At 40.6% G+C, this 23,992-nt stretch overlaps 1 protein-coding gene and 1 non-coding gene across 2 annotated transcripts in view; one reads left to right on the top strand and one right to left on the bottom strand.

Moving 5' to 3' along the window:
* Nucleotides 1-23,992, bottom strand: part of Prkacb (protein kinase cAMP-activated catalytic subunit beta) — a 100,784-nt gene that overhangs the window by 69,395 nt on the left and 7,397 nt on the right. The gene's annotated exons all lie outside the window — the stretch shown is intronic.
* LOC132646173 (small nucleolar RNA SNORA48) lies at nt 9,264-9,405 on the top strand. Its single transcript, XR_009584298.1, has one exon. It is a non-coding gene; the product is annotated as a small nucleolar RNA SNORA48 (small nucleolar RNA).

Genomic DNA, 23,992 nt, shown 5'->3' with positions numbered 1-23,992 from the left:
CATGTATTCTCTCCCAATAACCTTTGCACATCTTATAACTAAGAAATGTGAGAATGAGGTCACAGCTTAACTGACCCCATCTGAAGTATCCCAGACCCAAATAAAACTCTGCTACCATGATAACAATAATTAGATGACACGTAGCACATAGCAGTATAAGCAATGGAGTCTACCAGAAGGTGGCAGAATGGGGCTATATAGAACTGAAATTCAAAACTACAATTTTTTTTTGTCATTTCTGTAGGCTTAGACAACACAAGAAATATACAATTTTATACCCTTACACAGACAATGTGATAGGAGTACACATGAACATTATTTCACAAACACAAATGAGGTTATAATACTCCCATAAAGACCATCCTATCAGAAGACTAAGCTCCACTTTCCTGCTCACAGAAGGCTATTTATACAATGCTAAGAAAAACATGGCCCTACCATATCCTTTGTATCATTTCAATATTACATCTGAATTCATGAACAATTCCTTGGAGAATTACTACAAATGTTATATGATTTAACATATTTTATTTGGTAAGGCTGGTAGCAGTTATGAGGTGAAACTCTTTACAGCTGTCCTTTGAGAGGCTTCACCAAACAGCTGATGGAAACAGATGCTGAGACCCACAAACAAGCACTGGGTAGGGTGCAGGGAGTCTTGTGGACGACTTGGGGTAAGAATAGAAGGACCTGGAGGGGACAGGAGCTCCATAAGAAGACCAACAGAACCGACTAACCTGGGCCCAGAGGGTGGGGGGAGGGCTGTGGAGATTGAAGCACCAACTAAGGACCATGCATGGACTGGACCTATGCCCCCTACACAGATGTAGGTGATGGGCAGCTGCGTCCTCATGTGGGTCCCATAGTAAGTGGAAAGAGGGCCTGCTTTTCCATCACTTTCTCCTGGTGAGGCTACCTCTGCAGGCTACAGAAGAAGAGGATGTACCCAGTCCTGATGTGACTTGATATACTGGGGTGGATGGGTGGATGGGCTCCCCTTTTCTGAGAAGTAGGGGAAGGAGGATAGGACAAAAGGGAAGGAGGGTGGGACCAAGAGGAGAGAAGGGAGGGGGCTATGACTGGGATGTAAAATGAATTTTAAAAAGTATGTTCAGGTGACAGAAGACACGGCTCAGCAGTTAAGAGCACTGGCTGCTCAACCAGAGGATCCCTGTTTGAGTCCTAGCATCCACATAGCAATTCATAATCACCTGTAATTCTAGTTGCAGGGAATGTAACACCCTCTTCTGACCTCTGTGGGCCCTGCATGCACATGGTGCACACACATATAAGCAGGTAAAGCACTCACACACATAAAATAATAAAGTTTAAAGCAAACCATTGAACAGACACCTAAGACACTGGCAACTACACAAGCAAGCAACCAAAAACCAAAATAAGTGCTAACAGCTCTCAGGTAGGAAGGAACCACCTAGAGACAAACTGGGAGATTTTAAAACTAGATCTGCCAACAGCAGCCAATTCACATAAGAAGGCCAGAATTAAGTGTCCAGGAGAAAGCAGCTGATGCAGGGCGGGGGGGGGGGGGGGCAGGTTCTGAGGTCTGCAGCAGTATTTAGGGGAGCAGGTGCTTCATCAGGTCTCAATAGCATCAGGACTCTGAAGAGCAGTGGTAGCCTCGGAACTACAGGAGCCAGGGCCTGTTTTCAGGGGATTCGCTGAAGAGCTGGGAGGGTACTCCCCATGTGTCATGAGGAGTGCAAAATGAAGAGGGCAGCCAGAGGAAAGGCTGCTTCTGAGAAGAACACAGAAATTCGGCTGCAGAGCAGACTGGCTTTGCTTTCAGGGAGAGTCCAGCACTGTGTTCACAAGTTCAAAAAGAGCTGGGTTTTAAAGGGCTTTCAGATAATGTACAATACTTTAACTGTACCGATTAAAACTACGCTACTGTTAACTACACTCTTTCTCTTTTTCACCCTGCTCATTCTGTCAGGTGTAATGGAAATAGCTACGTATTCGGGAGAAGAACTGAGATAGGAAGAGGCTATTTTCGTTATAACTGAAAGATGCTTTGGAATTGCCAATGAAAGTATAAAATTACCAAGGCCTAATTTGAATGTATAGAGCACAATTTACATATTTAAATACTCAAATAAAAGTTTAAATTAAAAATACAATGAAAAACTAAACAGAGAGAAACTTAAAGCAATCTCACTGAAGTCAGGGACAAGGCAAGGCTGCCCACTCTCTCCATATCTCTTCAACATAGTTCTTGAAGTCCTTGCTAGAGCAATAAGACAATTGAAGGAGATCAAGGAGATACAAATTGGAAAGGAATAAGTCAAAGTATCACTATTTGCAGATGATATGATAGTATACCTGACTGACCCCAAAAATTCTACCAGGGAACTCCTACAGCTGACAGACACCTTCAGCAAAGTGGCAGGATACAAAATTAACTCAAAAAAATCAGTAGCCCTCCTGTATACAAAAGACAAAAGGGCTGAGAAAGAAATTAGGGAAACAACACCCTTCACAATAGCCACAAAAGACATAAAGTACCTTGGTATAACCCAACCAAGCAAGTCAAAGACTTGTATGAAAAAAAATTTCAAGTTTTGAAGAAAGAATTAGAAGAAGATATCAGAAGATGCAAAGGTCTCCCATGCTCATGGCTTGGCAGGATTAACATAGTAAAAATGGCCATCTTACCAAAAACAATCTACAGATTTAATGCAATTCCCATCAAATTACCAACACAATTCTTTACAGACCTGGAAAGAAAAATTCTCAACTTCATATGGAACAACAAGAAACCCAGAATTGCTAAAACAATTCTCTACAATAAAAGATCTTTTGGAGGTATCTCCATCCCTGATCTCAAACTGTACTTTAGAGCAACAATAATAAAAACTGTATGATACTGGCATAGAAACAGACTGGTGGATCAATGGAACTGAATAGAAGACCCAGAAATAAACCCACACACTTATGGACAGCTGATCTTTGACAAAGATGCCAAAACCATACAATGGAAAAAAGATAGCATCTTTAACAAATGGTGCTGGTCCAACTGGGTGTCTACATGTAGAAAAATGCAAATAAATCCATACTTATCACCCTGCACAAAACTAAAGTCCAAGTGGATCAAAGACCTCAACATAAAACCAGACACATTACATTGGTTAGAAGAAAAAGTGGGGAAGACCCTAGAACTCATTGTTACAGGAGACAACTTCCTGAACAGAACACCAACAGCACAGCCTCTAGGAGCAACAATCAATAAATGGGACCTCATGAAACTAAAAAGCTTCTGTAAAGCAAAGGACACCATCATCAAAACAAAACAACTGCCTACAGATTGGGAATCTTCACCAACCCTCTATCTGACAGAGGGCTAGTATCCACTATTTATAGAGAACTAAAGAAGTTGAAAAGCAACAAATCAAGTAATCCAATTAAAAAATGGGGAACAGAGCTAAACAGAGAATTCTCGACAGAGGAATATCAAATGAATATCAAAAGAAATGCTCAAGGTCATTAGCCATCAGGGAAATGCAAATCAAAACGACCCTGAGATTTTACCTTACACCCATCAAAACCTCAAGGGACAACACATGCTGGAGAGGTTGTGGAGAAAGGGGAACCCTCTTCCAGTGCTGGTGGGAATATAAACTTGTACAACCACTCTGGAAATCAATCTGGCCCTTTCTCAGACAACAAGGAATAGCGCTTCCTCAAGATCCAGCTATACCACTCCGAGGCATATATCCAAAAGAGGTTCAAGTACACAATAAGGACATTTGCTCAACCATGTTTGTGGCAGCTTTATTTGTAATAGCCAGAAGCTGGAAACAACCCAAATGCCCCTCAACTTAAGAATGGATACAGAAATAGTGGTACATCTACACAATGGAATATTACTCAGCAATGAAAAACAAGGAAATCATGAAATTTGCAGGTAAATGGTGGGATCTGGAAAGGATCATCCTGAGTGAGCCATCCCAGAAGCAGAAAGACAAACATGGTATATATACTTACTCATATAGACATATAATATAGAATAAACCTACTAAAATCTGTACACCTAAAGAAACTAATCAAGAGGGAGGACTGGCTAAAATGCTGAATCCCCACTTCTAAAGGCAGAGGATGGACACCAGAAGAAGAAGAAAACAGGAAACAAGTTAGGAGCCTCCCACAGAGGGCCTCTGAAAGGCTCTGCCCTGCAGACTATCAAAGCAGAAGTTGAGACTTATGGCCAAACTTTGGGCAGAATGTAGGGAATCTTATGAAAGAAGTGGGAAATAATAGAGCTGGAGAGGACAGGAGGTCCACAAGGAGAGAAATAGAACCAAAAAATCTGAGCACAGGGGTCTTTCCTGAGACTCATACTCCAACCAAATACCATGCTTGGAGATGTAGAACCCTGCACAGATGTAGCCCATGGCAGTTCAGTGTCCAAGTGGGTTCCATAGTAATGGGAACAGGGACTGTCTCTGACATGAACTGATTGGCCTACTCTTTGATCACCTCCCCCTGTGGGGGGAGCAGCCTTACCAGGCCACAGAGGAAGACAATGCAGTCACGCCTGATGAGACCTGAGAGACTAGGATCATAAGGAAGAAAAAGAAATCCTCCCCTACCAGTGGACTTGGGGAGGGGAGTATGTGGAGAAGGGGGAGGAAGGGAGGGATTGGGAGGGGAGAAGGGAGGGAACTAGAGAGGGGATACAAAGTAAATAAAGTGTAATTAAAAAAATACAATGAAATGTCAGATTATTAACGATAAGCCACAGATCAATAAACCACCCATATTCTTACATAGAAAAGTGAATCAAAAGAACTTTGCAGATCATATCAAAGCATTAAGTAGGGAAAAATTCCAATGAGAATACTCAGTTACACAATCAATTAAAAAAATATTAACGTGTTAGAAAAACACAAAGACACACAGACTTCAATGGTGTCAGACTTTAATAAACACTGCAATTAAAAATTAATTTAAAATCAGTTATTACTAAGTGTGGAGGTTTCAATACATATGGACCCAACAAACTCATATGTTTGAATGTTGGGCCACAAAGAGTAGCATTATAAGGAGGTGTGGCCTTGTTGGAATAGGTGTGGCCTTGCTAGAGGAGGTGTGTCACTGTGGAGGCAGGCTTTGAGGTAGTATCTATGCTCAAGCTACTCCCACAGTGGAACACAGACTCCTTTAGGCTGCCTGCAGATGAAGGTGTAGCACTCTCAGCTTCTCCAGCACCATGTCTGCCTGCACGCTGCCATGCTTCCCACCATGATGATAATAGACTAATCCTCTGAAACTGGAAGCCAGCCCCAAATTAAATGTTTTCTTTTATAAGAGTTGCCTTGGTCACGGTGCCTCTTCACAGCAACAAAACCCTAACTAAGACACCAGAAAATGCTCTGAAATCTTTTTTTTCCCTTAATGAAAATGAAGCCATTTCTAATACACCCTCCTGCAGAAACAGACTCCAGTATATAGAAAGGCAAAAGTGGTTGCTATGAAGATTGGTATAAGACAGTGATTTTAAAAGTTCCTAATCTCAAGAAATCCATGCTCTTTTTCCCATCAGCTGGTACTTTGGAGACCCACAATCTCGAATTCTTTTAACATAGCCCCTTGCCCAACTTACACGTTGTTAGTTCAGCACACAAAGCCTTAGCTAGTGAGTACTCTGGCACTCATCACAAAGCAGATTGCCTGCAGCTTCCAAGATCAGAGAGTTCTAAGACAAGCAGGCAGCTCCTAGGGGTAAGAAGGTCCAGCACCTCTTGCTTTTCTATGACTCTTTGATGAGCTCTAAATGTGTCTCACACTGAAAACGGACTGGAATGATGTCTTGCTCTTACTGGTGAGGGAGTGTTTTCTGGAGTGTGAGCCAAATGAACCTTTTCCTCCCCCAGGCTGCTTTGGTCATGATGTTTATCACAGCAACAGAGAAGCAAAATAGGTCAGTTGTCCATGATAAGCCTGCCAGAGGGGCTTACGGAAATCCAAAGAGATGACTCAGGGATGCTCATAGCTTTTGTCTTTCTCCTCTCTGCTGTGTTGCCCTGCTGTCACTTAGGGCACCAGACAGGGACATTCTGTCCACTCCGACCACCAGTTCTAGGCAGGCTCCGTCTGTGCGCCTTGAGTGTATTAACCTTTCCCAGTACCACAGTCTTTGCATGTAAAGCATGGATTGTAGCATTGTACTCAAGTGGAGTAACCCATGAAAAGTGATTAGGGTGGTGTCTGGAGTTTGGTAAACTACAGTGTATGATAAACTTTCTTCTGATTTTCTATATAGGTATTATGCGCATAAACATTCTTCTAATTATCCATTCAGGATTTTTGAAGGCTGAAGATAACTTTCAGGAATTTTTGCCCTTCACCATGGAATCCTGGTCCTGGAACTAGGGTTCTCAGCCTTGGTTGGTCTTAGAGAATCAAGTACCCCTAGAGCCTCTTGTATTTCCTTACTTTTTTTCTTTTTGTTTTTTAAGACAGGGTTTCTCTGTGTAATTTTGGATGTTCTAGACTCACTTTGTAGACCAGATTGGCCTTAAACTCACAGTGATCTACCTGCTTGTGCCTCCCAGAGTACTGGGATTACAGGTGTATGCCACTGTGCCCGGCTCATTTTGCTGTTGTTGTTTTGTGTTTTTATTTTTTGTTGTGGTTGTGTTTTTGTTTTGTTTTTGAGACAGGGGTTCTCTGTATAACAGTCCTGGCTGGTCTTGAACTTACAGAGATCCACCTGCCTCTGCCACCCAAGTGCTGGGATTAAAAGTGTACACCACCACTGCCAAGCTTCCTTACTATCTTCATTAGGCAAGAAGAATGTAGCCATTTTATATATTAATTTTCCTTTCCTGCCTGTACATTCTTCAGTCAGAATTTGTATAAAAAAAGTTATAAATGATATATAAAATATAAATATATATATTATTTCTGAGACAGTTTCTCACCATATAGCTCAGGCTGGCCTTAAAACTATCTATTCTCCTGCCTTTATCTCCTGAAATTATGGGTAGAGTCACCATGCCCAGTCTGAAAAAATATTTCTATATAAAATTATGTATATCCTTAACTAGATTATTACAAGGGTTGAAGCTCTTTCACCTGGGTTAGTGCTGTTAGCCCACATTTAATCATCAAACACTTGATTCTTTTTTAAGCCATGAAATCATTATACTTCATAGGTAAATATTACAGATTATGTCTGAGGACTTCAGAATTAAGGTTCAGAATATTTATTTTGAGGCACTAAACATGTTCTGGTTAGGGTAGTTAATTCAATCAAACTCCAGATTTTGCCCGCCATTTGGTAAGCATTATGCTACATAGAGATTCATACAATGACTAAGGCATGATTCTTTCTTTTAGGTCCTGGAGAGAAGAACATTTAAATAAATAAGTGAAGTATTTTAGATAATCCCATAGTCTTGCATGTAAAGTATAGTCAGTGCAAAAAATGGGGAAGAGAACAGACAATCAGTAACATCTAAAGAAATAATTAAGCCAGGTGTTGGTGGTGCACACCCTTATCCCAGCACTCAGGGAGATCTCTGTGAGTTGGGGGCTAGCCTGGTCTACAAAGTGAGTGCAGAGCAGCCAAAGCTATACAGAGAAACCCTGTCTTGGAAAAAAGAAAGAAAGAAAGAAAGAAAGAAAGAAAGAAAGAAAGAAAGAAAGAAAGAAAGACAGAGAGAGAGAGAGAGCGAGAGAGAAAGAGAGAGAGACAGAAAGTAAGAAAGAAATAGGCAGAGAGAAAGAGAAAGAAAGAGAGAAAGAAAGAGAGAGAGAGAGAAAGAAAGAAAGAAAGAAAGAAAGAAAGAAAGAAAGAAAGAAAGAAAGAAAGAAAGAGAAAGTAAAGGCAGATAACTGGCTGGGTATGGTGGTTATACTTGTAATTCAAGGAAATGGAGGCACGAGAACAATTTAAGGCCAGCCTGAGCTCTATGGTGAAAGCCTGGCTCAGTAAGTACAGGTTCCTATCAATTCTCTGAAATCTTAAAGCTCACATATGAAAGAAACTTACCAAGGACTGGCAAATAGTGCTATTTCTTCAACTTCAAAAATATATTTGGGAACTACAGGGTGGAGATGGTACAGGTAAGCCTCAATACTCTATTTCAGTGAAGTTAAGATAATTTCTGCAGATTATCATTCCCTGTAAGATTATCATGTACTGTAAGAGAAGACAATGTCTACTGATTTAACTATGACATGCTTTATTAATTACAGTTTTATAGTCATTTCTTAAGAGAACTCTTTAGACTTTAATATAATTTTATATTGCTCTTCAACATGTATATGTTAATGAAAAAAAACATTAAACAAAAATATTAAAGAATTCACCCAAATCCCTTTACGTTCAAAACCTAACTCCTGAATCATTCTGTGACTCAGTCAAAACTGAATTTTTATATCATTATTTATTTTCTTTTACAATATGATAATAATGTAGACATTCAATGCTGAAGTAGTTCTTGCAGGGCTTTACCACTTCCTGTATTTTCTTCTAAACTGTGGATATTGGTTTCAGTATCTGTCTGTACAACAATGACAAGTCTGCAACAGCTGCTTGGTTGACCGTAACTATGAAACCAACAAGTTTAGAAAATAGTCTAATATCAAACAACCAATGTTAAAAAACTAAGCATGTTAGAGTCGCTGAAATATAGCTCCATATTTATTTATTCACAAGCCTGCTTTCTGCCTTGTAACTCTGAACTCTAATGTTTTGTAAAACTATGTCCTTGGGAGAGATGGCTTCTATCAAGGAAACATCAAAAAATCAATTTTTTGACAGAGACTTGGGAGTGACACCTGGGTGTTTTGGATGCCTCATTTCACTGAAATAATAGGCAAGAGAGAAATTTCTATCTTTGGGTGACTCATCAGTGAGGCATCGTTTCCTGCCATAAGATGGAGACGTGCGGTGTGTTATAGACCCATGCAACCTTGGGCATATCATCTTGTAGTTTCCATACTGATGACAAAAACAGATGACTTCAGCAATCCAATATGACCCTTGATTTACTAAGGTTCAAATTATAAGGGTACAAAAGTAACAGACATTCAGTAGAAACTTATTTTAAATTTTGAATTGTCATCTTTTCCCAGGCTGGCAATATGCATATACTTTCTTGAGATGCTGGGCAACAGCAGTGAGGTGCAGCTCCCAACTGACCTCATGATACTCTTATATACTGTGTTGCTAAGTGATCATGGTGCTCAATACATTCTTACTTAAAATAGTTTTCAGCTTAAGAAGGGTTTATCATTCCCCCTGGCAATGGGCAAAGAGACACATTGTTGGTGGTATTTTTGTTATCAGTCAGGGGCAGAGCAGATGGAAGTTTTTTGTTCATCCTAGCTTGATGCCTGGCTTGCTGGCCAAAGGTGTTCTGTGCCCAGGGCTCATGGAAATCAAATCAAACCAAATCCAGGTAGTGTAGCTTGGAAGGATGACGACAGACAGAGACCTGCGGATCACTATGTCGCTGACAGACCCTCCCTCCATTGCATGGCACAAGTGGGCCATAGACACCTGCTTGCCAACACACCACACAGTGTGGATGGAGAATGTCACCCACGTGGCCACGTGGTCAGCCTGCAGCAGGAGCCACCACATGTGCAAGTATGTGGTGGTCAGATGGGAGAGGAAGAGAAGTGGAGCAACTTGAGCATTATAAAGACAGATGGAACTAGAGAATCAAGGGTGGAGAGGAGTAGCTGGTTGTGAGTGGCCAGCCCCACCACTTGGGGCCATGGTGAGGTTCCAGTCCAAGCAGTCTGTGGCTATATAATGGCAGGGGTTGGTGTCAATGTCTGTGCCTCATATTACCACTAGAGAACCTGGGGATTGTCTCTGGTGGGGGCAGCCTGGATGTTCAGTGGCTGTGCAGAACTGGCCCCATATCTCACTTCTGGCAGTACAGAGGAGCTGGCCCTGACAACAGGGGTGAGGATGAGCCACCGAGGATATGAGTGTGGGAGAGCTGACCCCACCACTCATCTGCTATGGAGTGGCACAGGTGCAGAGGTAATGCCCCACCCCCACCACATGCCCTCACCACCTCAGGCAGTTGGGAAAGCTGCCCAGAGTCATGAACTCTAAGGATAGAAAGCCCTGCCCCTTACCAGCTGCAGCACTCTAGAGAGTAGGTCCTGAACCTCACTTGAACAGCACAGCAGAGCTGACCCTGGTGGTGGGGGTACACATGTGCCAACCCCGATGGCTAGAGTATGGGAGAGGGAGAACTGGACCTACTACTTGTCTTCAGTGAGGTGGTATGGGGGTGATGCCCTTCTTCCCTCCCCACTTGCCACCTGCATTAGTCTGGAGAGCTGGCCCAGCCCCTCACAGGCTACTGCACTTGGGAGAGTGGGCTCCTCACCTGGGCAGCACTAAGGATGTCCAACCCTGCTGTTAAGGCTAAAGTCTGGCAATACCAGGTAGCCCCTGAGCTCAGTGCAAAAAGAACAGACTCCCTTTCTCATCTGGGTTCCCTCTTCTCTCCCTGATCTGGGGAAACCCAGATCCTCTAAGGTGAGTCACATAGCCTTCAGGGAAGATTACAGGCCCAGCCTTTCCTGATAAGAAATCTGGTCGGTGTGCAACAGGGGATTCCTGAAAATACCCCACCCTATGATAATGAGACCTGAGCTTTCAACAAATGACCTTTAACCATACCTAAAGTTTTTTCCCCAACTACAGAATAATTACTGTGTACCTCTTTATTCACTGTACAATTACATATAAATGAAGTATCCCTACCACCATTAGCCCCAGAGAAGTAAACATATTCGCCTTGAGACCCCTCCCACTGCCCAAGGCCTATAATATCCCCGATTCATTAAATAAATGCTCACTTTCTCACTCTCTCACTCCATTCCTCTACCATGACTGTCTGAGACTCATCATTTATTCTGGGGAAGGAAAGATTCCCCTCCTCCCTGAAGAATTTGCCACTGGACCCTCAGGGCTTGGCCTCCAGCCAGGCAGCCAGAGCTGCTTCTGTCACCACTGAAGAGAAAGCAAGCCACTGACAGCTAAGGAACAGCAGCTGGACCTGCATTCCAGCCGTGAACCAACAAGGCGCAGATGTCTGACTGTATCCTCTGCTGTTAACACTGAGGTATCATCACTGGCTTTGGAGCTTCCCTGATGTCTGATATGGGCCATCTCATTAAAAAGAGCTAATTGTAGCACTGTGGAAGTCTCCAACCATTTTCCTCAGGAGGAGCATGCACTTCTGGCAGCAGCAGCAAGGAAGGAGGAACAAGCAGCAGATGTGGCTCTGGACGATTGGGTGTGGGTGGGCTGGACGATGAAGGCATGAAAGTGGGAGATTTGGCCATGCCTTCTACTGAGAGCAGTATTGGGTGGCCTAGCCAGAACAGTGCTAGAAAGCTCACCCTTATGATGCAGATAAGGGAGAGCCAGTGGGCTGTCCAGGTCAGTTACCACCCATGCCACGACCCAGGGCTCTAAGATGGCCCATCCCCAAATCTGTATCATCTGCAAACTGTTGAGATTTGTGAAGATCTAGTCCTGCTGATTCAAAGCTGCACAATCTCTATGACAAAGAAATGACAGGATTACTGGGAGGAGTTCTGGTGAGGATCTAATACTGATGGGGTCACAGAAACCAGAGATCTTGAACCAGACCAATGACTCACTGCAATGAACATTTGCAAGTGAAGATGTATAGACAAAGAGATATACTTTGGACATACTGTAACATACTACAGCTTCCATGATATGATGTTTTCTACGCTTTTTGTTTTGTTTTACTTGTGTGTCTTTCATTTTGGAGAGGTTGCAAGGGCAAAGGGAAGATATGAGGGGACAGGGAGATGAGCAGGACTGGGGTGCATGATGTAAAACTCACAATGAATCAATAAAAAGTTAAAAATGAAAAAGAAAAAGAAGGGTTTATTAGGAAATACTACCAAACTCTCAGTGATTTAAGAGTAATGGTCTGAATTACTACCATGACAAAACACTGTTCTATCTTATATACTGTTGTTGAAAACGTGGAATAAATGATGAAGTTACAAATGTAACAGCAACTCCCAACAAGATAACTGTTTTAGCTGCCTATAAACAGTCCCTCCTGAGTTTTATGTGTGCATGCATATTTGTGTACTTATATAAACATAAAGTTTCTGTTCTGGTTCCCTCAATAATTTTACATAGGCATGATTATGGAAGCTAATTCGGCACCAGAACTGCAAGAAATCAAGATGAGTATCATGAGGGATTGACATTAGCAAATATGGAATCTGGGTTGCATCTTTTTGGTTCAAAGCTGTGTTTTCATGTATATGAACGACGGTAGCACTATCTGAGGTGGGGTATGTAGTGAATTCCATCCTGGGAACCAGCAGTAGTAAGGTGTAAACAGGTCAAGAACAGACCGCACTTGAAGCCACAAAGGGGCTCACCCCAGCTGCTTTGTGCTCTCCTGTGACTGTAGAGGACAGTTATAAAGTACATTTCCTGGACTCTGTACTGCTGAGGTTTGAGATACAAATCGGCCCCGACTTCCACCACTTCTATACTGCCTACAGCACTTCTGGGGCAGGCAGCACTGCTCCAGCCCCTTCAGCTCCAGTGTCTGAGAAACAGAATAGGTTACATTAGTATTCTAAGACAAAGATGACAGAGGCAGAGACAAAGAAAAACATAAGTACAATTACAATATTTGAGATCCTGAATATTGTTATGCCTACTTTTGCTCTCAATTTACCTGAAAATTATTTTCTTTCTGGTTTTGTGCCCCCCCCCCCACTCCGGAAACAAGATCTTATCACGTAACCCAAATCAGCCTTGAACTGTGGTCCACTTGCCTCTACTCTCTGTAGTGACAGGATTATGGTTATTTCCCAGCACAGGCTGTTTCCCTTTCTGTATTAGCTCTTTGAGTTAGGCTTCTGCATCTTGAAATGAAAAACAACAACAAAAACCTAATTCTAAAATATTTCAAAATGAAGACGAAAAATACTTTAGATTATTCTACTTTTATATGTTTTAACTACTCTCTGTTATAAGCTTGTTTTTAAGAGCTACTATATTATAAGGGGAAAAAGCCTACCTCACTTTTTTTCAATCAAAGAAATGAGTATTATGGATGGTTTGAAATCACTCATAAGCAAAGTTAATCAACAGATCCTGTTGTGACCAAGAAACAAAAGAGGTTGAAAAGGTGTCAAAATGGCTATAAAATAGTCCAAGTATTAGAGTCAAGATCACTGACATTACATGCTTGCCAATAAAATAGAATGATTCCTAAGATCTGGATCCAGCAGAGTCCCAGATCTCCATGCTGTAGTCACTGCCAGTATCTTCTGATGCTCACTGACCTTGACAGACAGCTGATGTTTTGGAAACAGACCTCGGTCATCATTATATCTTATTACACAGTTTTATCCTCAATATCCAAATAATTAAAGGCAAGAAATAACCATAATAAAGAATGATGGAATTCAAGTTATATCTAGAATTAAAATAATATAAAAATTCAGCTACGATTAAAGAAGCACATGACAAATAACACGGCACAGCTCTTCATACTCACTGGAATTTATAAAGTAATAATTTTATATTACAATGTATTAAGTCATGGACAAATATAATTTCTAAAGAAACTAAGAGCAAATAAATAAATGAATAAAACCAACAAGTAAACACAGTGTTGAACAGAAAGAGCTGAAATAAAGTGAGAAAATGAGCTGTATGACAAAAACACAAACAAGTGGCAAGTGTAAAGCCCAATACATTAAAAAATTTCAGTCTATAAAGAAACTGTGTCAGACATGGTATATACTCACTTATAAGTGGGTACTAGACCTATAAGATAGGATAAACATGCTAAAATCTGTACACCTAAAGAAGATAAACAAGAAAGAGGACGGGGGTAAGATGATCAATCCTCACTTAGAAAGACAAAGGGGATCAACATTGGAAGTAGGAGAAAACAAATAACAGGTCAGGAGCCTACCATAGAGGGCCTCTGAAAGACTCTACCTAGCAGTGTATCAAAGCAGATGCTGAGACTCATAACCAAACCTTCAGCAGAGTGCAGGGAATCATATGAAAGAAGGGGGAGTTAGTATGACCTAGAGAGGACAGGAGCTCCACAAGGACCAAATATATCAGGGCACAGGGGTCTTCTATGAGACTGTTTCTCCAAACAAGGACTATGCATGGATATAACCTAGAACCCCTGCTCGGATGTAGCCCATGGTAGCTCAGTATCCAAGTGGGTTCCCTAGTTAGGGGAACAAGGATTATTTCTGACATGAACTCAATGACTGGCTCTTTGACACCCCATACCCCCAAGGGAGGAGCAGCCTTGCTAGGCCATAAAGGAGGACAGTGCAGCCAGTGCTGAAGATACCTGATAAGCTAGGGTCAGATGGAAGGGGAGGAGGGCCTCCCTTAGCAGTGGACTTGGAAGGGGGCAGGGAGGAGATGAGGAGACGAGGGATGGAAAGAGGGAGGGGGCTATGTTTGGGATACAAAGTGAATGACCTGTGATAAAAATAAAAAATAAAAAAATAAAAAACAGGGGGCTGGAGAGATGGCTCAGAGGTTAAGAACACTCACTGCTCTTCCAAAGGTCCTGAGTTCAATTACCAGCAACCACATGGTGGCTCATAACCATCTATATAGTAAGATCTGGTGTGCAGGCAGAATGTTGTATAAATAATAAATAAATCTTAAAAAAAATAAAAAATAAAAAATAAAAAAAATAAAAACAACAACAAAAAAGAAACTGTGTCAGAAAATAAAGATTGTTAGAGTTGAGTAGTAAAACTTCAGTTATTCTAGAGAGGTCTAGTATTTAAAATGAAAATTGGCAGACTGAAAGAAAACAAAGATCCATTGAGCGACTTTAAATATTTAGCTATAACTAACAGGTTAAAAGATAATCAGTAAAAATAAATAACACTGACACACATAGTGACTAACATTTTCTAATACTGTGTGATGTTTGAGGAATGGGAGAATATTGTAAACAACAAGTAGAGCATATACGCTCTTCAAAAATCAATAGAATATTTACCAAAAGTAATTATATCTGTATGTATGTATATGTGTATATACATGTGTGAGTATATATATACATATATATATATACACACATGAGCATATGTATATACATATAAATGTATATATATACACATGTGTATATGTATATACATATAAATATATATATGTATATGGGTGTAATTATATATACACACATTTATATATAGTAATTATACCCCTACATATAAAGTTCCAAAAACTTTTAAAATTGAAAGTTTTTCAAAATATATTCAAATATCAATGAATTAAATTAAAAAAACCCAAATATTTGAAAGAAAAATATTAGGAAACATTAGTCAAAGAAAAACATCATAAAAATCTAAATATATGGGGAAACTTAGCAAACTAAACTCACTTCTATATGAAGGATACAAAGTGATACTATTTCCCAACAAAGGTAAATTTTTCCTATGTAATCAATATTGGTTTAACATTCAAAACTCATAGCTTTAAAAAGAACTTTTAATAGTTTACCCATTGTTCTAATTTGTTTTCTGTTGCTGTGATAAACAGCATGACCAAAAGCAATGAGTTTATGTGCTTATTCTTTCAGATCACAATCCATCATTGAAGAAATTAAGAAGAGGAACTCAAAGCATGACACTAGAGGCAGGAAACATGGAGGAATACTGGCTCATGCTCAGCTAGCTTTCTTATATAGCACAGATCAACCTGCGCAGGGATGCTACCACCTTCAGTGGGCTGAACCCTCACATGTCAATCAATCATTTATCAAGACAATCTTTTACAAACATGGTCACAGGCCAATAGGATCTGAGCAATCCCCCAATTAAGATTCCCTCAGATATGTCAAGCTGACAGCTGAAACTAACTAGGATACCCATTTTCATACACACACACACACACACACACACATATATATATTTTATACATATGTGAGAAATACACATAAAAGTAATGATATTGTATACTCACATTTGTATATATACATACATATACATAACACATATACACAATATATAATTTGTATATGCTAGACAAAAAATAGATCTTCTTTAATCAGATAAAGATGTCAATAGAGGCACACTCTTGAAAGGACATTGAGATCCAGAGCCTTCCTATATTCTTCTGTTTCCTGGATGTCACAAGGTAAAGCTTTGTCCTACCACATACATGCTAACCCTTATGATGCTCTGCCTCATCACTGGTCAAAGGAACAAAGCTTGCTGACCACGACCTGAGAATTACTGACACCATAGGTCGAAACAAATCTTTCCTTCTTGTAAGTTCTCAGGTATTCTGTCACAGCAGAAGTAACAACAACAATAATCTAATACCACAAGCTCACATACATGAACATCACACACACCACATACACTGCACACATACACCACACACAAACACACACCATACACACACACGACACACACACATGACACACTTCCATATTAACTTAGCATTAACAAAATTATCAACATTCCTAGATAGGTCAGTACAAGATATCTCAGAACTATGGGCTGAAGATGAAACATAATGAAACAGTCTCCCTTATGAACATACGTGACTTCCAATCTGGTATCTGATTTTCTTTGTGACATATAAGGCAAGATTATTATTAGAAGAGGAGGATAGTGGAGAAGCCAGACAAAAGAATGAAAGAGAAATCATGAAGAATGAGAGTTGTTCAGAGAAATGTAGTAAAACCGTCATGCTGACAGCCCACTGGAAGATGACAGTGAATTTACAGCATTCTCCTGCATAGCTTTCTCCAAGTGTTCAGCTCTTGGCTGAAAGCACAGGGGATAGCTGAGTCTCTTGGAGTTGGGTTTCATTTATCAAGGAGATATGATAAAAAGAATTACAAAAGGTTTGGAGTGCCATGTCATCTCCCTGGTTAAGAAGGAAAATGAAGAGAGAGGGCTAGTGGATGAGTAAATACAGGTATTTTAGAGGCAATGAGAAAACAGAAACTGTTCAGAGAAAGAAGGCTATAATGGCCATCATGGAGCAGTTCATCAATAGGACAAGGGTCTCGATGAGATAAGGTATTCAAATGAAGCACAGAGAAGAAGGTGACAGAAAACAAAGCAGGTTTCTGAGACCCAGTGATGATGGACAGCTATCCACATAGAACTTGAAACCACCAAAAATGAATGCAGAGCTTAAGAACTGGATGAGAGTGTAAAATGTCCATGCTTTTGGTGAGGGAAAAGCAAGCAAGACAGATTAAATAACAGCAACAGTCATATAGATGAGTGATAGACACCTCAAAGAAGAAGTTTTCAAAAGGTAAGGAAAACATTCTCGTATCCAACATCTATCTACCTATATATCCAAGACCAATTTTCTCCTCCCAATTTAAGTGTGGTAATTTTGGAGCTGGAGAGATGGCTCAGTAGTTAAGAGTTTGTATGAGTTAGGTTCCCAGCATCCATTTCTTTTTTTTTTTTTTTTTTTGTGAACGAAACTTTTATTTACATACTGTATCTAGAAGCAGATAATTTTTTATACAATTGATTTCCAAAAAATGTGCAAGAAATTACTATAATTCACTTACAAACCAAAACACATATTAAATCAGTGGACTTTGGATAATTCACTCTGTGGTGTTCTCGATACAAACAGTACACACCTGATTTACAACGTACAAAGTGTAAACTACAGCAACCTGGGCTGCAGGTATTAATTTTGTGGCACACCAACTAGGAGACTTCCTTACCCCAACAAGAATAGACTGTTAGAAAAGTCCGAGACCCCACCTCATCCTCTCTGGTTGGAGAATTTGGATTGCTTTTCAGAAACAAGTTTATATTTGCCTTGTTACATTATGACTGATCAATAAGAAGGATATTATAAAAAAATTTTAGAGGATTATAAAAGTATTAAAAGTCAAATTTTTGATAATTACTGTACCAATACCTTTAGAATTTTAAAGTTATTTGTGGAACTCGTTATTGTTCCTCATTAAATATTCAACAAAACTGTCTATTGCTGGTAGTGTTATTTCATGTTCTAATTAACACTTCACATTCAATGAAAGAAATTCAGATTTAAATAAAAATATATCATTCTGATTCACTCATAAGTTTCTCTCATATATAACATGAAATGTACAGTAATGAAAGCTTGCATTCCTAAAAGCAGTTAGAGATGCTTAGCACTAAAAAATTGCATAATCCTGTACGATTGCAACAGCTTTTGTCCTGCTTCAGTAACACTGGCTCAGAAACTATGATGAGTACTTTATTTCCTTAGTGCTAATGAGTTAGCGTTTCTTGGCACATGATTTTATTCAACAGCAAGATGGTTGCCCTATGTGTCCGGTTTCCTTAAAATTATTTTTTAGTTTTGTGGTTATTTACTGTGATATGTGATCTTCTAAATTTTCAGATTATTGCACCTTGTAGAAAGAGAACAAAAGCCATTAGAAGGAAAAGGTCCCAGGTGTAGGCAATTCAGAGGTACCTCCAGCTTCTGCTGTTCGGCCTCCCACAAGAACACCGACCATTTCACGCAGAGGGCCTAGCTCTGTAAGCCATTCTTAAATCTGCACATTTAGAATTCCTAGGTTAATGCAAGAAAAAAGGAAGCAGGAAAACTATTCATTTGTGACAAGTGATTTTTTTTTTTTTTTTAACTCAAGTATTTCACCACCAACCATGCTGGAGGCTAAATGTTACTTTGGGGGCTTCCTAAGGCATTTAACATTTTTTATAAATACTGCTATGGAAAGAACTTGAAAAAATACCTTGCTTTCTCCAAGGAAGACTGTTTTGTTCCCAGCATCCATTTCAAGCGAATCAAGACTGCCTGTGACTCCAGCTCCAGAGGGAGCTGACATCTCTGACCTTCACAGTAACTTGTACTCATGGACACACACAATCTTTTAAAAGTGATATTACTTTGATACATTAAACTGTTCTTTTCAGGTCAAGTAACTACTATCCCCAAATGATCAATGCAGTACAAATAAAGTACTCCCCCATGTGGGGTACAGATGGGGATTATAAACACCTCCAAAATGGAATTCAATTTTTAAGAACTTTATGTATATGTGTGTTTTGTCTTCATGAATGTCTGTGCACCATGTGCATGCCTGGTGCCTGTGGAGGCCAGATGAGGATGGCAGAGGATGGAGCTACAGGTGTTTATGAGCCATGATGTGGGTGTTGAAAATTCAATCAGGTCCTCTGAAATGGCACAAATGCTCTAAGCCACTGAACCATCAATCCAGGCCTCAAATTTGATGTTTTTATCACCTATTAAGCCATCCATGATTTTAGTTTCCAGAATGACATGACCCAACAACCCTAACACACTCTGGAGTCAAAACACTACGTAAGCTCTCCACTTAGTGTATGGACGAAAGTGTCATGGGCCAAATTCCCGGACCTGCATCCATCCCATACCTTTTGTACCATGGTGCACTCCATCCCTCTGCAACCTCAGGCACAGCTGCTAGATTCATCACTCATGCACTCCTGAAGGAGTTTAACAAACAAGAAGTAGTCACTGTCTGGCTATTACTCAGTAACAACATGCTCCTCTGGAAAGGGCACACATGCCCAGCATAACATGGGTTGGCTGATAGCCACGAGGTAGAGGGGAATGCAGAGCAGGCTTTCAGGACAGCACAGTAATCTGCATGTGCTCAGTTTGACATCTATGAACTAAAAGTTCCTTTAAGTTTCATCACTTACAGAAAAGAGGCAAGTTACCCCCTGCCCCGCCCCAGCCAGAGGATATAGACGGAGGCCTGCTGTCTCAAAATGGATTCATGACAGTGCTTTAAAAGTCTTTTTTTTTTTTTTATTTATTTATCAGTTACATTTTATTAACTCTGTATCCCAGCCGTGTCCCGATCCCTCATTCCCTCCCAGTCCCTCCCTCCCTCCCTCATCTCCACCGTGCCCCTTTCCAAGTCCACTGATAGGGGGGACCTCCTCCCCATTCATCTGATCCTATTTTATCAGGTATCTTCAGGACTGGCTGCAAAGCCCTCCTCTGTGGCCTAACAGGACTGCTCCTCCCTTCAGGGGTGGGGAGACCAAAGAGCCAGTCATTGAGTTCCTGTTAGAAATAGTCCTTGTTCCCCTCACTTTGGGAAACCAATTGGTTACTGAGCTACCACAGGCTACATCTGAGTGGAGGTTCTAGGTTATATCCATACATGGTCCTTGGTTGAATGTCAGTCTCAGAAAAGACCCTGTGCCCAGATATATTTGGTCCTTGTGGAGCTCCTATCCTTTCCCCATCAGACTAACTCCCCTTCTTTCTTATGATTCCCTGTACTCTGCCAAAGGTTTGGTCATGAGTCTTTGCTTTGAAAACACTGCTAGTTAGAGTCTTTCAGATGCGCTCAGTAGACTCCTGTCATACGTTCAATGCACATCCCATCTGTCTTTCTAAACGAGGATTGATCATCTTACCCCATGTCCGCTCAATTGATTATCTTTTTTAGGTGTATAGATTTCATTATGTTTATCATATCTTATAGGTCTATATAAGTGAGTATATCCCATGTTTGTCTTTCTCCTTCTGGGATATTTCACTCAGAATGATCTTTTCTAGATCCCACCATTTGCCTGCAAATTTCATGATTTCCTCCTTTTTGATTGCTGAGTAGTATTCCATTGTATAAAAATACCACAATTTCTGTACCCATTCCACCGTTGATGGACATCTGGGTTGTTTCCAGGTTCTGGCTATTACAAATAGAGCTGCTATAAACATGGTTGAGCAAGTGTCCTTTTTGTGTACTTGAACAAACTTTGGGTATATACCTAGCAGTGGTATAGCTGGGTCTGGAGGAAGCACTATTCCTATTTGTCTTAGAAAGCGCCAGATAGCTTTCCAGAGTGGTTGTACCAGTTTACATTCCCACCAGCGGTGGAGGAGGGTTCCCCTTTCTCCACAACCTCTCCAGCATGTGTTATCGCTTGAGTTGCACAAAACTAAAGTCAAAGTGGATCAAGGACCTCAACATAAAACCAGATACCCTAAATCAATTGGAATAAAAGTGGAGAACAGCCTAGAACTCATTGGCACAGGAGACAACTTCCTGAACAGAACACCAACAGCACAGGCTCTAAGAGCAACAATCAATAAATGGGACCTCGTGAAACTGAAAAGTTTCTGTAAAGCAAAGGATACCGTCATCAAAACAAAACGACTGCCTACAGATTGGGAAAGAATCTTCACTAACCCTTTATCTGACAGAGGACTAATATCCAGTATATACAAAGAACTAAAGAAGCTGAAAAGCAGCAATCCAAGTAATCCAATTAAAAAATGGGGAACAGAGCTAAACAGAGAATTCTCGACAGAGGAATATCGAATGGCAGAAAAACACTTAAAGAAATGCTCATCCTCATTAGCCATCAGGGAAATGCAAATCAAAACGACCCTGAGATATCACCTTACACCCATCAGAATGGCCAACATGAAAAACTCAAGCGATAACACATGCTTTAAAAGTCTTATGTGAAAGATTTACATCAGTGACTCCTGTACCATTCATGCTAAATGAAGACAGATGGCAGACTCTTGTGGCATGGACGGAAAGCCCTGGATTTCAGCCTAAAAGCTTCTAGAATGGTTACTGGAGGTCAGAGAGGAAGTTCAAAATTACAGCAATGGACGATGGATCACAATGGATCACACTACCTAGCACCCAGGTAGCTGGACTCTGGTTCATTATCACGAAGACAGCAATTTTAGTCATAAAGGGGTTTGGGATTCAGTCCAAACTGCCATGGGGCTTTTTAAAGTCATAAGAGTGCAGAAGGTTGACTCTGTAGGAATCTCCAGTATGTGAAAAGAAGAGGACTCAACATGCTGTGGCCATACAATGAATGAGTGACTTACAAACAATAAACAAATGAGTGACACTGTCCTGGGTAACAGTTAACGGGCCCAGGTCACACAGGACTCAGCTACCTCCCCCTTGAAGCCCCTTGCTTGCCGATGCTCTGTGCTCACCCACCTCTCCACAGCAGCCTCCTACAAGCTTCTTCCACCACGGAAAAGAGACTGTATGGTATACCCACTGTCCAGGTGGTCCTCTTCCAACCCCTTTGCTGATGCAAGTACGGGATGGGGGGATGACCTGCTTCCTGCTGGCACAGATGATTATATCCATGTAAGAATTCCATAGAGAAACAGCAGGAAGAGCCTCACTACCGACCAAGGAATTGCTGCTGGTTACAACAGAAAGAGGCTAGTGAAGGGTTTGGGAAGAGTCTTGCCTGCAATGGGATTTAGGTGCGCGTCTCCATGAGGGGAATGGGCTGCAGCGTGAGTGGCCTGGTGCATGCGCCAGCCCCTGATGAGATTGGGTGGGCTAAGGGTGTCCAGCTGGAGGCACATCGGTTTTAAGTGCTTGCAGCTCTGAAGCTTAAGTGAGGATTTTCTTGCAATGAGTAGATTTTCCCTTCTGTCACTTTTCACAAGTTTAAAACCCTCAGAGCTTAAATAGTGTAACCATTTGGGGTCTGCTTTTAACTTAGTCTAACTCCATCATGCAATAAACTGAAAAGAGACATTAAAAAAAAAAAAACAACTAAAATTAGTTAACATCTTCCATACTCATGGGATAGATACTGTGAACACTACTCTAAATCTTGATTGTGTATGTGTTCTCTGCCTCATAATTTTGTTATCACCATATGTACTTGTTAATTAAAAAAAAATCTGCTACATTTAATGTCAAATCAATCTATTAAGTCATTTTATTGTTTAGAAAAAAATTTCCTAGCCATGAAGCCCTGTTACTGTTTTGTACACAAAATCTAGTCAGCATGTTTTGAGCCGTGCTTCACAGCATTCTGGCACGTCAGTGGTTTGTACTGATCCATCAGCTGCTAACGAGGTGACACTACAAACTGTAGTGTATGGACTCTTCTTGCTACCACTGCTTTTGTCATTTACAGAAGAGTTCTCAACCTATGGGTTGAAGCCCTCTGTGGGTTGCATAGCAGATATCTACATTACAATTAATAACAGGAGCAAAACTATAGTAATATAGAAGCAACAAAATAGTTTTATGGTTGGGGGGTCACCACAACATGAGGAACTGTATTAAAGCGTCGCAGCATTAGGAAGGTTGAAAGCCAGTGGTTTACAGCATCTCATAGCTGTAGTTTTTAGACATTTGGATTAGGGCTTTTTGGGTTTCACATTGGGTTGCAAAGAAAGTTTCCCAGAAATTCCATGGCAGCAGCTTCTCTGGGCACTAGTTTTTTAATTCAAGGACTTGGAACCATATCCCCTGTGCATGAATGATGGCTTATTTTCATTCCCTCACCACCACCTCCCATCTATTTCCATTGTAGCCATAAATGTTGGCAGTTTTAGAAGAGTTTTGGCCACTGTGTTTCTGTTTAATATTCAAAATACGCTATAGATAATGGAGATGTTGAAGGAATGGGTATCTGTGCTTTAACACTTTTTGGCAAGGTTGCTCTGTATGCAGATGGATCAAACAGCTACGCATTCACAAAGCTGAACCAAAATGAAAAGAATTCCTGGGCAGGGTCTCTCTAACATAACCTGGTATCTTAGAGAATGCTAGTGCTTCCTTCTAAATCAGAAGTGATTCGGAATAAAATTCATTCCGAATTACTCTTCCTCCATCAACCTACGTACCACAAACTCACATGTAACCCTGATATAGCACCCTTCCCAGGTATATTAGTAGTTTTTGTGTGTGATCTCAGAACATAGTATGACCTATAACAACATGGTAATGGCGGATTCATTTCCATTGCTCATACTTCTATGACAAGCCTCAGGGATGCTCTCAAATACAAATCAAAACAAAATGGAGTTTTGCTTCAGCTTTGTTTTTGCTCAGCAATCTAGTCAGGCAGTTTGTAAAGAAAAGCTGTGTAAGCATTTTTATTTCAAATAAAATGGATGTGTATTAAAACGCACACACACTGATAGATG

The sequence above is a fragment of the Meriones unguiculatus genome, chromosome 10, assembly GCF_030254825.1.
Source record: "Meriones unguiculatus strain TT.TT164.6M chromosome 10, Bangor_MerUng_6.1, whole genome shotgun sequence".
NCBI classification, from domain to species: Eukaryota; Metazoa; Chordata; class Mammalia; order Rodentia; family Muridae; genus Meriones; species Meriones unguiculatus.
Note: the sequence above shows the minus strand (reverse complement) of the source record. Positions and strands in the feature narration are given on the sequence as shown.